Here is a 15,667-nt window from a genome sequence, read left to right on the forward strand (position 1 = left end):
AACTCTGTAGGGGTAATCGGTTTCACTGTTTCCTAAAAGTAAAAACTGTATCTTGTTTATTTTGCACTGTATACAACACTTAGAGAAATTTTTAGTTCAATAAATATCTGTTGATAAGAGTGCTTGATAGTATAAGAAATTATTCAGAAGAGTTATAAAAATTGATGGCTCTTGAGGACAAAATTCAATGAAGTACCTAAGCATTGCAGTATAATTTCACATAACGCTTTCCCAAGCATTCCAAGAGTAATTTGGGTGATATTTTAACTTTGCTAAAAATATTATTTGAATTACAAAGCTTTTTAAATGTACAAAGGATGTTTTAGGGCCTTTCAATGTAAATTAGAAATTTGTGAACTTCTGATGTTCATGAACCAGATTTTGCCATTCTACTTGCAAAAGGAAGTAATTTTCACAGTAGCAAGGAAGGCTAGCTTTGCTGGAAACAAATGAAAAAAATATTGACTTGAAGACCCTCAAAGAAAATTTTCAAAACAGTGTGTGAACAGTATTGGAAACTTGTCACAGACATTTTTCAAGCTTATACTAAAAAACAAACACCATTTCCTAGACCACAGTGAGGAGCTGAATAAAAGTGGTATACATTGTATATCATTTTTACTTTGGAGGAGCTAAGTGTGTAAAAGTAGTATAAAATATCAAACCTGATTTTTAATTATATTCTTTCAACTGTAAATACAAAGGAATGAGTTGAGACAAATTAAACCCCCAGGTTTAATGACCATTCTTTCGATGCCTTTATTATGTCTGAAGTATAGATATAAAAGAGTATATGATATTTCATAGTTAAGTATTTTTGCAGGTTTTACTTAACCAAGCAATGAGAAATGACAGGCCTCACTGGACTTAATATTCAAATTATCTTCTTAAAATTCCCAGTGTCTTCCACCAGTTATTATGTGCAGAAAATTATATTGAAGTGGTTGGCAAGTGACTGGCCTATCAGTTATCCCAAATAAAATGAAATAAATGCTCAGTCTATATATTTAATACTAAAGTCTTAGATAAATATTATTTTGAGGCTCTAATTTCCATTTATAAAATTAGACATTTTAATCAGAAAATATTTGAAACATATTAAGTGAGGAGTTATATTTCTTAAAAAAATTACCAAGGGGGGCTTCCCTGGTGGCGCAGTGGTTGAGAGTCCGCCTGCCAATGCAGTGGATACGGGTTCGTGCCCCGGTCTGGGAAGATCCCACATGCCGCGGAGCGGCTGGGCCCGTGAGCCATGGCCGCTGAGCCTGCGTGTCCGGACCCTGTGCTCCGCAACGGGAGAGGCCACAACAGTGAGAGGCCCACATACTGCAAAAAAAAAAAAAAAAAAAAAAAAATTACCAATGGGACAGCCATAGATGATTTCTCATTTAAGCTGAGTGATGATTTTTAGCATTAACAGAACAGAATTGCATGAGCAAAATGTACATGTTCTAATTTTAAAACTAAAAACATCTAATCTTTCATAATTGGCTTACAATGGATGATGCAGTATCTAAGTATTTATCAAGTGTTTAACTGAATATCTTTAAAGTTGTTTTTCTACTATGTAAAAGGCATTTGTTTTTCCTTATTCGCTGGGGAGAAGTTTCAGCACACAGTAGTGCCTTTGGTTACACTGAAAATCTACATAGTCATTCACTAAATGGAAGCCAACCAATTACGTATGAATTTGTCTTGCCAAGATGTAGAGTTAATCGTTTGCTTTTGAGATTAATGGGGAAACTAAACATTCTGTAGCTGATTGGTATGTCAAGGTTTCTGTAAATGTATGCTGTAATCATCCATCCTTCTTAATCTTTCAGAAGAATGGAACAAAATAAGTTTGACTCTACAGCAAAAAAAGTCACAGAACCTATGCAAATCTGGTGCATGACAGAATAACAGAAGTAATAGCCACAGCCATAACACCAACACTAGTGACGGTGAACACTTACTATGTTTCAGACACTGTAATTTGAATTTTCCATACATTAACTCATACACTCTTCAAAGCACTCTGTAGGGTGGGCACTGTGTTTATTCTCATGATGGTAAATTATTTGCTCAAAGTCACACAACTAGCAGCTGAGTGTGTATTCAAACCCAAATTCTAAACTGTAAATTCCTAATGACTATGACTCATACTCAGATGCCTGAAACACAATAGAGACTTTAGAATATTAAGTTATATTAAGTGCTACTCTTATGAATTCGTACACTAAAAAGAAAGAACATATTAGTCTACTGAGTATTTTCCTATTACAGTTGACCCTTGAACAACAGGGGGATTAGAGGTGCTGACTCTCCGTGTAATCTAAAATCCCCATATGATTTATAGTTGGCCTCTGTATCCGTGGTTCTGCATCCACAGATTTAACCAACCTCAGATGATGTAGCAGTGTAGTATTTACTATTGAGAAAATTCCACATGTAAGTGGACCTGCACAATTCAAACCCACATTGTTCAAGGGCCAACTGTATATGCAGATGGCCTAGGTAATTTAAATCACTCCCATGATTACTTTTGTGGTTTAAGGATTCCCTTGTAATTATTGTTAAACTTGGGGAAGATAGCAGAAAAGAGAGAAAGACCAGAACTCATTCTGGAAATGGGTTCATTTGTCAAAAAATATTTAAACACTGTCTTAAGTCCTATCTTAGACACTAGTGATATAACCTGTATAAGTCAGAAAGGGTCCTTTCCTTCTCAGAGTTCACACTGGATCGATTCTCCAAGAATAAAATGAAGTCTACAAAATCCCTTTCCCAGGAAACTATTATTAAAGCAGAATGTTTCCTTTGCTTAAAATGCCCTTCATTTCTTTTCATCCTAGTTGATACCTACTCATTCGTTTACATTTCGAGAAATTGTTTAAATGTTTCTTTCCCTGAAGAGACTTGCTAATGATAACCACTCCCTTCTCAGTAGTATCAAGTCATAATATACATCGGCAGTATTATAGCATAAAGTATTGTGATTATTCAATTACCTACTAAGGAGATTCATACACAAATTCGTGACTATCCATTCTAGCCCAGCAGGGTTTATTCTCCAGGGGCTTGGCATAACAATGGGAACAGTATGCATAAAATGTTATACTCACAATGTAATACTCACAAAGTGTCATATCTCTCAGTTCCTTCCTACCATAAAGCAGACTCCAAATATTATACCTGTTTCCCCATACTCAGCAAGTCTGTATAAGAGTCATTTATCAGCTAACATTTTGACTGAGAGTAAATGGTGATAGTTTAGAACATGACAGATCTGGGCCTGAATCTTGCTCCTGCTATGTATTGGAAGGGTCATGTTATACAAGTTATTTTACCTAAACGTTGTTTTCTTCATGTATAAAATTTAAAAAATAATTATAATATCTAACTGGCAACATTATGTGAGCATGAAATGAGACAATCCTTGTAAACTCCTACCTGCAGTGCTTAACCAACAGGAAACAACCCATAGATGGCAGCACATTACCAGCACTCAAGCCTCTTTTTTTTTTTTTTTTTTTTTTTTTAACTGCAGGAGCTTTATCCTTCAGGCCATAGTGATCTAGCCATAAAGGTCTACATGTTTTGCTACAGAGCAGGATACTGATCAGATTTCCCAGTTCACCCCGTGTGTCAATTCAAGCCCTCCAGAAAGTAGTTGCTAAGATGGAGTAAGAAGTATAAAAGATTTATTGGGATGTGACAAAGACTCTCCTTGACCAAACTTTACATAGGCTCCTCTGAGCCCTCTTTACTGCTAGGCCTTGTCCTTGGGCCTTGTCTTAGGCCTGCCTAGCTGACTTTTATTAAGAATCCTGCTAAGTCAGTTTAATGAGAATCCCCCCCTTTGATATCTAATCACCCTGGTCTGCCTTCAGTAAGAGTCCTGTTAAGTCAGTTTAGCAAGAAACCCCCTATTCTTGATGTCTCCTCTTAGTAATTTTCCATCCACTGACTCCTCTCATTTTGCTCATCGGCTCTAAATCCCCAGCTGTCTTTGCTGTATTCAAAGTTAAGCCTGATCTCTCTCCCCTATTGTGATAGTGCTGACATGTATCAAAAAGGTCCTAAATAATGTATTTTTTACCATTTTAACAAGTGTCAGGATAATTTTTGTTTCAAAGGTGAAATCTATGTAAGATAAAGGGTGAGGGAGCAAAAGTAGGTAGAGAAAGCCTTTAGACTATAATACAGTTCTGACATTTGTGAAGGGAGAGGAAGAAGGGAGGAAGGGATTGGAAGAGCCTCAGACCACAGTGCAACTCTGAGAAAATCTCAGCATTCCAACAGGGAGCTCCAGAATAAAGATTATCCATAGAGGAGCCATTGCGTTGGGAAGAAATGGCCAGACCCAAATACCCTACCGTGCTCAGTCATTGGCAGTGGGTTGCGGGGGAAGGGAAGGCTTCCTGGGGAGAATGTATCTTTGGCTCAAATGCCTGCAGCAAATCCGGAATCTTGAAGCCACTGCAGCTGGAGGCTGTAAGCTAACTGCACTCTCCACAGCAGATTTTCTCTTTAAGGGCTATCTGAGTAGCTGCCACACCTAGCCAGGTGCTCACGTTCTGTTTTCAGGTGACACTGTATTTGAAGGTAACACATTTTAAGCCTGACCCTTACTATCTGTGTGACCACGAGAAAGCAACTAAAACTCTCTAAGCTTGGAAAAATGTGTGATAGTGGCTGTTCCAGTTTAATCATGAGAGCTATGATTAAATAGCTTATTACATGTCTATCTGCTTATCTATCTGTCTATCTATCTGTCTGTCTATCTAGGGGCCTAAGTAATGAGAAGTTGGGTGTTTCCTAGATATTTGGTTAATAATGATGTGTGGGCAAAGGTAGGGAAATATTCCTTTAATACCTGGGTTACCCTTATTTACTGGATGGGGATATCTTTCCTAGGTAATGGTTCACTATAGTCCCAGGTCATGGATTCTAACAGTGGGGTTATTACCAAGGTTTTCTCTCCTCCTTCCAAGACCTGAGTTTTTCACCTGCTTATAAAACCTTAATATACCCATCATGAAAGCAATTGCTTTTTTTTATTCTTCTTACTCTATTTCCCCACGTTTAGTTTATGATAATACTAATGGCTAATAAGTTACATCAGTCAAGATGGGTTAGGTTAGGGACTTCCCTGGCAGTCCAGTGGTTGGGACATCACCTTCCAGTGCAGGGGGTGCGGGTTTGATCCCTGGTCAGGGAGCTAGGATCCCACATGCCTTGGGGCCAAGGGACAAAAACAAAACAGAAGCAATACTGTATGTAACAAATTCAATAAAGACTTTAAAAATGGTCCACATAAAAAAAATCTTAAAAAAAAAAAAGATGGGTTAGGTTATATTGCAGTGACAAACACCCTGAATATCTCAGTGGCTCAGTCATTCTGTATGCCCATCAAGGGTTAGATGAGGCTTTGCTCTACATTGAAGGAGCAGCCTCAGCCTGGAATTGTGTTGGTCATTGTGGCATAGGAAATAAGAACATATGGTAAACCACATATTCAACATTAAAATTTGTGCTAAAAAGTGACACACACCATTTGGCCAAAGCAAATCATATGACTAACCCTTATGTTCGCAGAGCAGAATACATAATCCTCTTATATGATTATTTAATAACAAAATCTACTACATAGTCCCAGTTTCACACCTTCAACCTAGAATCTGAATGTCATTTTTTCCCTTACAACAGGTATTTTGATATTAGTACTTCAGTTTGTATAGTCAACAAAAACTAAGAAATTAACTGCATGTGTCTTTGTTAAGAACTCCTGAAACTCCTTACTTGGGCTCTATCATTTGTTTGCCTTCTTATCATTGCAGCACCTTAGCAAATATATTCTGAGGATATCGTGGGCTTTGTATGAAATGCATTAATCATTCATGCCATTTTGATTGGCTTTTCTTCTTTTTGCAGTATATAGCAGCCAAACAAGGTCTTATTATAAGATCTATTACAAAGTATCTTACTGACAATTGATTTTTCTCCTAAAATCTTACTGTGATACGTTAGCCTATGAGTTTTTACTGCTCTTTTTTTAGGAGGAAAAAAAAAAAACCACTCTGTCCTAATTCTGTGACAATCAGCCTTTCTAAAAGGAAGCCTAGAGGGGATGAATTTTTTATGTTCTAATATCTCCCTAATCATAAATGTGAGATAAGTTGATAAAGCCGATGGGTTAGTTCAGAACAGTGACTGGTTCCAGCAATTATCATCACCAATTATCATTGGTACTGGTACTATTTTGCTTAGAAATGTACTAAAATTTCAAATCTACAGTAATGTGAAGCTGTATCTCTTCCTAGACTAGCCTGTCCTCATTTTTCATTAGAATGTAATGAAATTTGTAATTCCTTGGTAATCTTGAATATAGAATGCTAATTTATTGAAGTAGTAGAGGATTTTAAAAATTCCAAAGATTAATTTATATAATGTGTCTTTTTCTTTTAACGTATTTTTGGTGAAAAAGGGTACAAATAAGAACTTTGTTATACAAATCAAATATTTAACTTATTAAGAAGATATTTGAGAGATGTATATGGTAATTTCCTTTTTTAAGTACTAGCTGTCATCTCCTGGTATTTTTCATTTTCTTCTGTTATAACTGTAACCTCAGTTCCCAAACTGTGCACCAAGGCACGCTAAGACACTAAAAGATGTATTAATTTTCAAAAGAAGTACAGCAACATCTGTCAGATGCGGTTCAAACTACTAGCCCAAAGTTGTTCACAGTTTCATCATTAGATCACATGAAATTCCCTTCGATTATATCATATCTCTGTTAAGCTGGATTTTGGCAGTGGCTATGATAAAAAGCAAGTACTGTAGAAATATCACTCTGGGACATGAAATGAGGGTGATGGTATCCAAAATGATTCCAAGGTTTGAGGTGTGCAGAGCCCAGCAGGCAAATACATCCTGTGGTTATTTAAGAATGAAATAAAAGTTCTATTTTTTTCTTTAAATTTGTATGTATTATTTTTTCCAAATGGCTACTAAATCATTAGCACAAAAATACCTATTAAGTTGTTTGGACCTAACAACTCAATAAATATGACTCTTACATATTTATTTTGGCCTAGGATCCCACCTAAGATATTACTGAAACACTAAGAGCATGTTGGTGGGAGAAAGTTTAGGAACCTCTGAACTATACGTATTATCTCCAGTGTAATATTTGAATAAGACAAGAGATGTTACAGTGGCAAAATTGTTTTCAATTTACTCAGAATTACAGATGATGTGGATTTATAAATTTATATAGAATAGTGTTGTGCTGGATACCTTACATCCTCTATGAATCTAAAAGGGAAAATATTTGTTGCATATTAATCCCATCTAATAATATAACCATACGTGTTGGACAACAAAATTATTCATACCTGTTCATAAATTCTGGTTTATTAATAATTGTTTGGTCAGCTGTTTGAAATATGTCATTTTGATCAGTGCAGTAGGCATTGATGATTGCTTTCCCTGGAATCTATCTGCTTACCATCACCCTCCTACCCCCAACATACACTCGTAAACACAGAAGAGGTGATCCACACCAACCTATAACATAAACACCTTTGGAGTTTTCAGAAAATTGAGCAAAGAAGTGTCATCTTTGTTACAGTTTTTTGTTACTTGCAACCAAAAATATTCTGATACAGATGTCTTACTCTTTTTGCAACTGCAAATAAGAAAGTCTTAGAAAAGACTGCTAAAACTCAAATTAGGAATTTTTCTTTGTGGGAAACAATTGGTTGTCATTCAAATAATAATAGAAAGTGAGATTGATTTCATATTTTCATGGAAAAAAGTCATTTATTGTCATATAACTACCATTTATGTGTGTGTGTGTGTGTGTGTCTATAAATACATAGACTTATTGGAAAAACCAAAAATAAACTAACATTTATTGAGTTTACATCATGTGCCAGACAAAATGATCGTACTTTAAATATGTTTTAGCATAGTGTTGTTCTATTAAATAAATACCCTTGAACTATGCAAATCCTCTTTGGGTAGAGAAAAATATTTTAAAATAATTAATTAAATATTATCAATTTAAAATTTCCCTAACACAGGTACATACTAAAAAAAGTTATGATTATTTAAATCAGTGATTCACAACCATGGCTGTACATGCCCATGACCATCCCTGAATATATGAGTTTATTTGTATCAAGGTTCAGGCATTATTAACAACTCTCCAGGTGATTCTAAATGAGGAGTTAGGATTGAGTAATTCCATTTTATGTGGTGCTACTCAGAGAGTTTAACTTTGTTCACACTACCTATTTTTCTTTAACCTTCTCTGCCAGCTTTCTAATCTAGGAATAATCAGCCAGCTGCTGTTATCCTGTTTGGATTCAGTGTATAGAAAGTCAAAATGCAGCTACATGTTAGTCTCTGTAAAGAACTGATGCTAAAATATCAACCTTATTTTTTCCTTTCTACATCTTCTTTCAATAATTCAGCAGCCATCAAGCATCTCCTGTGGATAGTCTAGCTTTTTAAGAGTCAATGCTTAACAAAACAGTACTTTACTTCCTTAGCTGGGTTGAAGGGCCTCAGTAAGAAATCTATTGGTAGGTGTGAGAAATGGACTTGGGCATAGACCTTAATTTATTTTCCTTGCTTTGTCTATGAAGTAACAGTGATTGAATGATTGCTTCCTCCCATGTTTCTCCCAGGCTTTTAAAATGCTAAGTATTACTAATCAAAAGCAGGTAAATTAGTTTTAGAGAAACTGCTGGTGTTTATTTTCAAACACATTACCACAGAAGGTCTGTTGTAAATGTAACATCTGTGTTTCACTAAAAAAGAAGGTAGGAGAACTATGACTGTTTATAGCTCAGATCATTGCCATGTTGTTTTGTTTTTGTCTTAATAATGCTTTCTCATAGCTTTCCCAAATTGCAGGAATCTTCAGAAGTGAAATAAATTTCAGAGTCTTAAGTGTTATACCTCATTACAATAAGAAGAAACTAAAAGCTTTCAAAATAATCTGATTCCTAATTTTGTGAGATTCAACAGAGATTTTCTGGATAAGGTGGAAATAGGATATACTCTCATTTTCTTATGATCTGAAACATACACAATAGTACCAGCTGCTTCCGTTTTCTTACACTGAACAATGTCTTCACATAGTGCCAATAGAGAACAGCGCTCTCGGGCATATTAAAGTCATTTGTAAATTGTTGAAGGGAAAGATCACAGTTGAGTGTACATTTCCCAGAATGTATTGTCATTAGGACTTAGGCTTATTAAGTCACTTCCTGCTACATCAGTGAGATTCCTGGGTCTTATATATGAGTGTTGTGAAATTATAACATAACAAAATGTTATGAAAATAAAATAAACACCAGCAGTTTCTCTAAAACTAATTTACCTGCTTTTGATTAGTAATACTTATCAAAAGATTAGTAATGCTTATCAAAAGTATCCTTCAGTAATTGGCAGAACAAGCCTTTATCCCGAATTGTGAAATGTAAATAAAATGTAGACTTTTATAGCACCAATATCTAGAATATTGGCTAAGTTTATTTAGTTGTTGATGAAATCATAAAAGACCCAGCTAAAACCCTTCTTTATGTAACATTAAGTGCTACTGGATCCAATTTAGAACTTTTCCCTATTATTTTGGGACATCAATGGAGCCATCTAAGTGATGATGGAAAAAAAAGCCTTCCCTCATCCTTTTCTACCTTCTGAAAGGCGTTATCTGATTTGAAAAGAAAAACACATCTTGGAAAAAGAACTACAGACAAATGGAAAAATCTACACTTAAAAGACTCAAATTTAAAATGGCATCTTCAGCCAGCAAGCTTGTTCTTCCCATCCAACAGTCAGAATTCAGCTCTTTTCATCAGCATTCAGTTTTAATGCATTTGCAGCAATGCAAACAACAATAAACAAATGGAAAAGCAAAGGAAACATTTCACTTAGAACCAGACTTCTGATTCAATTATCATGTAATCAGAAGAGTCAAAAGCCAATTTCACTCAATAAAGAAAAAGTCGATATGTAACTTTTATAGCCTGTGATTCATTCACTGGAGAAGAAGAGGTTGTTAATGTGATTATACATGTGAAGGTTACTATTGTCTCTAATACAAGCTTGCAACATTTTCAGTGTTCAGAGAAAACTAACAGAAAAAACTAATTCTTTAATAAACAGTCAGTAACACTTTAAATAAAGCAATAAACTGAAGATGATTATAAGTTACACTTTCTGTCAAGGATTTAGAAGGCCCTCTAAATTGACCTTCAAGTATTTATGTTGTTATTGGTTATAGGAAAAACATGTAATGCTCGAAAAGTACAAAGGATTTTGAATATGCAAAGGCATTATGAATACTGTTGAGATATCCAATTAAGAAGATTTACATATTATGTTATTAAATTGGTACCAAAGGTATCATGAAACTTTTGAGTTCAGGTAGATCAACTCTCCTCATTTTTTTTTTTTTTTTTTTTTTTTAACTCTCCTCATTTTACATAACGAAACTCAACTCAGAGAGATCAGACGACCTTCACAAAACGTACAACTGTCAGCAGAATAATCCAAATGAGAACCCAGGTCTCTCAGTTGACTGATGTGTTTCCCACTACAGCACACCTCACAGAAAAGAATCTGAAATGTCACACATTATTGTCATCTACGAAATAAAATACTGTGCCTTTAAACATAAACGTAAACTTATTTTAAATACTGAGATTTTTCTCATTAGACAAAATATATTCAATGCAGGAAAGTATAAAAGTGAAAATAAGGACCACCTAATCACCACTGTGACTTTGTTGTATTCCCTTTCAAAATTTTTTCCTTGAGTACACCTTCCCTTCACCTTTTTAAATAAACTTTATTGTGGTAAATTTTAGACATAATAGAATACACTAATTTTATGTAAACAATGGCATACATTTGTAAAAAATATATATATGCATGTAAGCACCACTCATTCAAGATATAGAGTATTTCCATCATACCAGAACAGTTCCTTTATGCACTTTCCAGTCAATTCCCACTATTTCTGCCCCAGGCAACACTCATCTGCTTCCTATCTCCATACACTAGTTTCACCTATTCTCAAATTTCATTTAAATGAAGTCATCCAATGTGAACTCTTTTATGTCTGGCTTCTTTCACTCAACAAAATGCTTTTGAGATTCATCCATGTTGTTTGAATATGTCAGAAGATTGTTCCTTTTAATTGCTGAGTAGTATTCCATTGTATGAGTATACCACACTCTATGCATTCACTGTTGATAAACATTTCGGTTGATGAACATTTCAGTTATATCCAGTTAAAGGCTATTATAAGCAAGATTATAAGCATTCATATGCATGCATCTTTTTGTATGAACTGTTCCACATCTGGGGTTTGTCTGGTATTTCCTCATGATTAGATTCCAATTTGCAGCCTTCGTAGGATATCACATCTTACCCATCTGTCCTATACTGATAATGTTAATTTTGATCACTCTGTCAAATGTTTTCTATTTTCTCCAATGTACAATTACTATTTTTTCTTCCCTTGAAACTCACACGCAATCTATGAGGAGACACTTTAAGGGCATGAAGATATCCTGCTCCTCATCAATACTTCCCCCTAGATTTAACATCTATTAATGATTCTTGACTGACACAATTTTTATCATTACCATTGCAAAATAATGATTTTCCAACTCCAGTGTTCCCTTCACATTTACCAGTCAGTCCTCAGAATTCTACTGTAAGCAAGGGCTCTCCTACCCCACCCTATATCCATTCATTTTTTAATTTATTATGAGTGTGGACTCATAAATTTCTATTTTTGTCAATGGTTCATTATGGCTCTTATTTATTTTGATGCTCAAATTGTCCTAGATTTGGCCAGTAGGAGCCATGTCAAGTTAGTTCCTATACTCTATGAACTGTCCCATCAATTTTTTTTCTTTATTCTTTCTTATTTCAGACATAACAAGGTGCTCCAGGCTCATTTTGTAACTATTAATGTAAAATTAATGTATCTCATTTTGTACCTCATACCTGGAATCAACCATTTCTCCAAGGAGTCCTGACTCTTTCATGAGAAATAGTATTGGAGATCTAGATCCAGGTGCTATGTGTGATCATTGTTCCTGGGATGATTGCTCTTTGACCCTCTTACTGCATAGAACTAGGAAAATATCCCTATATATACTCATATCTAAATATGCATCCAAACATACATATGCACCTGCATATACATATGCATATAAAGAAGTATGCACACATATGCATATTTTAGAAATCATGGATCTGCAGTGGCACCTCCAATTTTCATCCATTTCCACAGGGTTCTCTGTTGCCTTCTACACGTTCCATATTCTTATGTCCCTTCTTCCATAGTGAGAACACGGGCTCCCAACAATGTCATCAGATTACTCATAGGTGCAATTCTATGATACATGTAAAATAGTTTAAAAATTGCTTCCTCCATACCCCACTACAATTAATACATCTTTTAAAAAGAAATCAACATTTGTTTGCAAATCTCCTTCTCTCCTCACAACCCTGCCCAAGACTGAGAATATATAGTCAAATGCCTTGTCCCTAAGCTAATTTGATTCCCCTTTCCTTCCTTCCTTCCTTCCTTCCTCCCTTTCTCTTCAGTGTGGATATGATATTCATTTGAAATAAAATTAAGTTCATTTATTTCCATTTGCTTTTACTTTTAGATTTTTTTCTTCCTCATTCTTGGTGATTTGATTTTATTTTTGACTATGTAAAATATTAACATACATTCAAAAGCAAAAAATATTCAGAAAGATACACTCAAAGACGTGTCATTCCCTTCTATATCCTTTCCACTCTTTTCCTCCATTATGTGTAACCAACTCATTGTTTTCTGTGTTTCTTTTCGGAACGATAAGCAGACATATGTATGTTTTCTTATTTCTCCATCTTTCATACACACAAATGATAGCATATGTTTATACTATTTTGTACTTTGCCTTTTTTTACTTAATGTCTTCCCCCTAGAAATCACTCCATGTCAGTTCACAGAGATTTTCCTCATTCTGTTTTACATTTGCATAGTACTCACTTATGCATATGTAACATAGTTAATTCAACCTCCCTCTCAGATTGGTCACTGAGAGTAGCTTCCAATATTTTACAATTACACATAGTACTCCAATAAATAACTTTGATCATATGTATTTTCACATTGTTGGAGCCATGTCTTCAGGGTAAATTCTGAGAAGTGGAACTGCTAAGTTGAAGGGTAAAAATGCCTATGTGGTTTTTTTAGACATCACCAAATTCTCCTCCATTTGATGTTCTATCATTTTGCATTGTCACCAGCAATCTATTTCCCCCAGTCTCTTCATGAAATTTATATGAAAGTTAAGATGATGCTGTTCACATAACATTAGTTTCTAGTTTTCAAAAATCATACTTTATCACAGGCCCTTTTACATGTCATTAAAGCTCTTTGTAAATATGATTGTATACAGTTGCATTATAGTCCATTGAACAAATACTATACCATAGTTAATTTATTCATTTGGGGACATTTAGATTGTTTCTAAATATTAATATTTTACATTAAGTGACAATGAACATTTTTAGTGTATAATCATCTGTGTGTGTAAGACTATATCACTAGAAGAGATTTCTTATTTTTCACTCAGTATCCTCATTTTGTGACATGAAGGACATTGAAGCTTGGACAGAGAGCAAAAAGCTTTACTCACACGTTTGAGAAGTTCATGCATTCTATGAGACAACTTTAGCAGAAATATTTAGGTAAAACTAAACCATTTACACAAATCTATGGGCAGTAAAGTCTTTGTCAAGTATAGTCATTAATGCAGTGTTGAAGAGTGGAAAACTTTAAAAGAATCAACTGGAGCAATCCCTGTGCCCTCCACAAATAATTCAAAATGTCTTCTTTTTTTTTCATCTGAAAGTGCTGGGTTTAGTGAGCTTTAGGGTTTTAATAAAGAGCTTCAGAATGATTGCCAAGAACTTCAAGTGCTCTCCGAGTGCACTTAGTGTTTGCAAGGATTTTCATTTCACAGATTACTTTGTGCAGTAATTTGAGAAACTAAGTGCCTTCCTTTAAGCACTCAAAGTTACGATACAATCTGCATTGAAAATGTGTGGCCTTGTATTGCCTTCCTATCTTAGCATGGGTCACTCTTCTGAGAAGCAAGTTGAATTTTCTATAGAATTTGCATTTTCTCTAGAAACAGCAGGCTTTGAGAGTGGAATGCCTACTTCCATTAAAACTGCAACATAGCTGTGGCGATGGGAGGTTTTCCCTGTGGACACAATCATCTTATAAGCTACAAAATACTGGCATTTACACTGAAAATATTGTGTCGTTCCTGTTTAACGACATGACTGCCCATCCCTTTGCTGCTGACACATCAGGCCTCCAGCCTCCCTTAGTGTCATGCTTAATAAGGCAGTCCGCATTTAAAACCTGCTGGTGTTTCTGCCTCAAACCTTGCACTGCTGCCTGGCTACCTATCACCTTTGCGCGGGATTTTTCTGGTCTTAAGCCCAGGTTTGTTTGACAAAGCACCTGCCAACTTTAGTTCAGGCTGCTTCACCAATCTCACTCCAAGTTGCATATTCCTTGGTATATGTTACTATCCACATCAAGCAACTGAAATGTTTACATTTGGCCATGTCTGGGCCTAGATCAGGCAATTTATACCAATTGCTCACTGCCATGAGATAGAGGAGCTCACATGTCAAACTGCAGACTGCATCCAGCCGGCATAGAGGTTCATAACCTCTGGCTCTAGAACCTCAGAGCAGCTGTCCCAATCAATATTATAGGCTCAAATGTTGACCTGAAGAGGTTTTGACAAGGTTTGGTGCCCAGACCACATATTTTTAAACCAAAGGGCCAGTTAGTGTACCTTTACCACCAAGTTAGAGAATATATTCCTACCTCCCCAGATCCTCAACCATCCCCCTCAGTCACAGGCACACAAACACATACAGTTGCACTATAATTTAATTACATTCACATAATTTGTTAATGTGTGCTTCTCCCAGGCTAAACTGTGAACTCCTCGTGGATGAAAAATGAGTCTTACGCATGCTTGTGCCCTTGGGTCTAGCACATAACCTGGAATAAAGTAGTTTCCTAATTACTCTCTTTGAATGATTAAAGCCACAAATACAGGTGTTAATTCCTGTGAAATTTTTGTCACCAAGGTCAAACAGGTGTTCAAGAATTATTTCCAAGCTTGAAGAGTTTTTCAAAGAGTAAAGCAGGAGGAAGACAAGTATCAGCAAATCCTGGAGCTCCTATCAGCAGGGCTTCAACCTAATAGCAAATAATGACATCCCTTCTGGTAATGTTTATGAACTAGAGAATGGTCCCAATTGGTCAGTTTCACACAGGTCTGAATATACACATTTGAGTTGAATTTGCTCAAGAGAAGATAGCTGTGAAGGTGTTCAATCATATTTTTTAGTGGATCTATATTAAGAACTCATGCATTTAATTGTTCTAGAATTAGAGAGATAAACCTTGGAGTTATTACTGTGGGAAATAGATGAGGGTTTCAATTGGGTATAATATTAGAAGGTAACGCTGAGCAACAATGAGGTTTGAAATCATACATTAATTATGGAGTTCATCAGCCCATGACTATGGAAATCTTGATATATTTGAGCTGCAACAACA

Source organism: Phocoena sinus, chromosome X (genome assembly GCF_008692025.1).
Source record: "Phocoena sinus isolate mPhoSin1 chromosome X, mPhoSin1.pri, whole genome shotgun sequence".
Lineage (NCBI taxonomy): Eukaryota > Metazoa > Chordata > Mammalia > Artiodactyla > Phocoenidae > Phocoena > Phocoena sinus.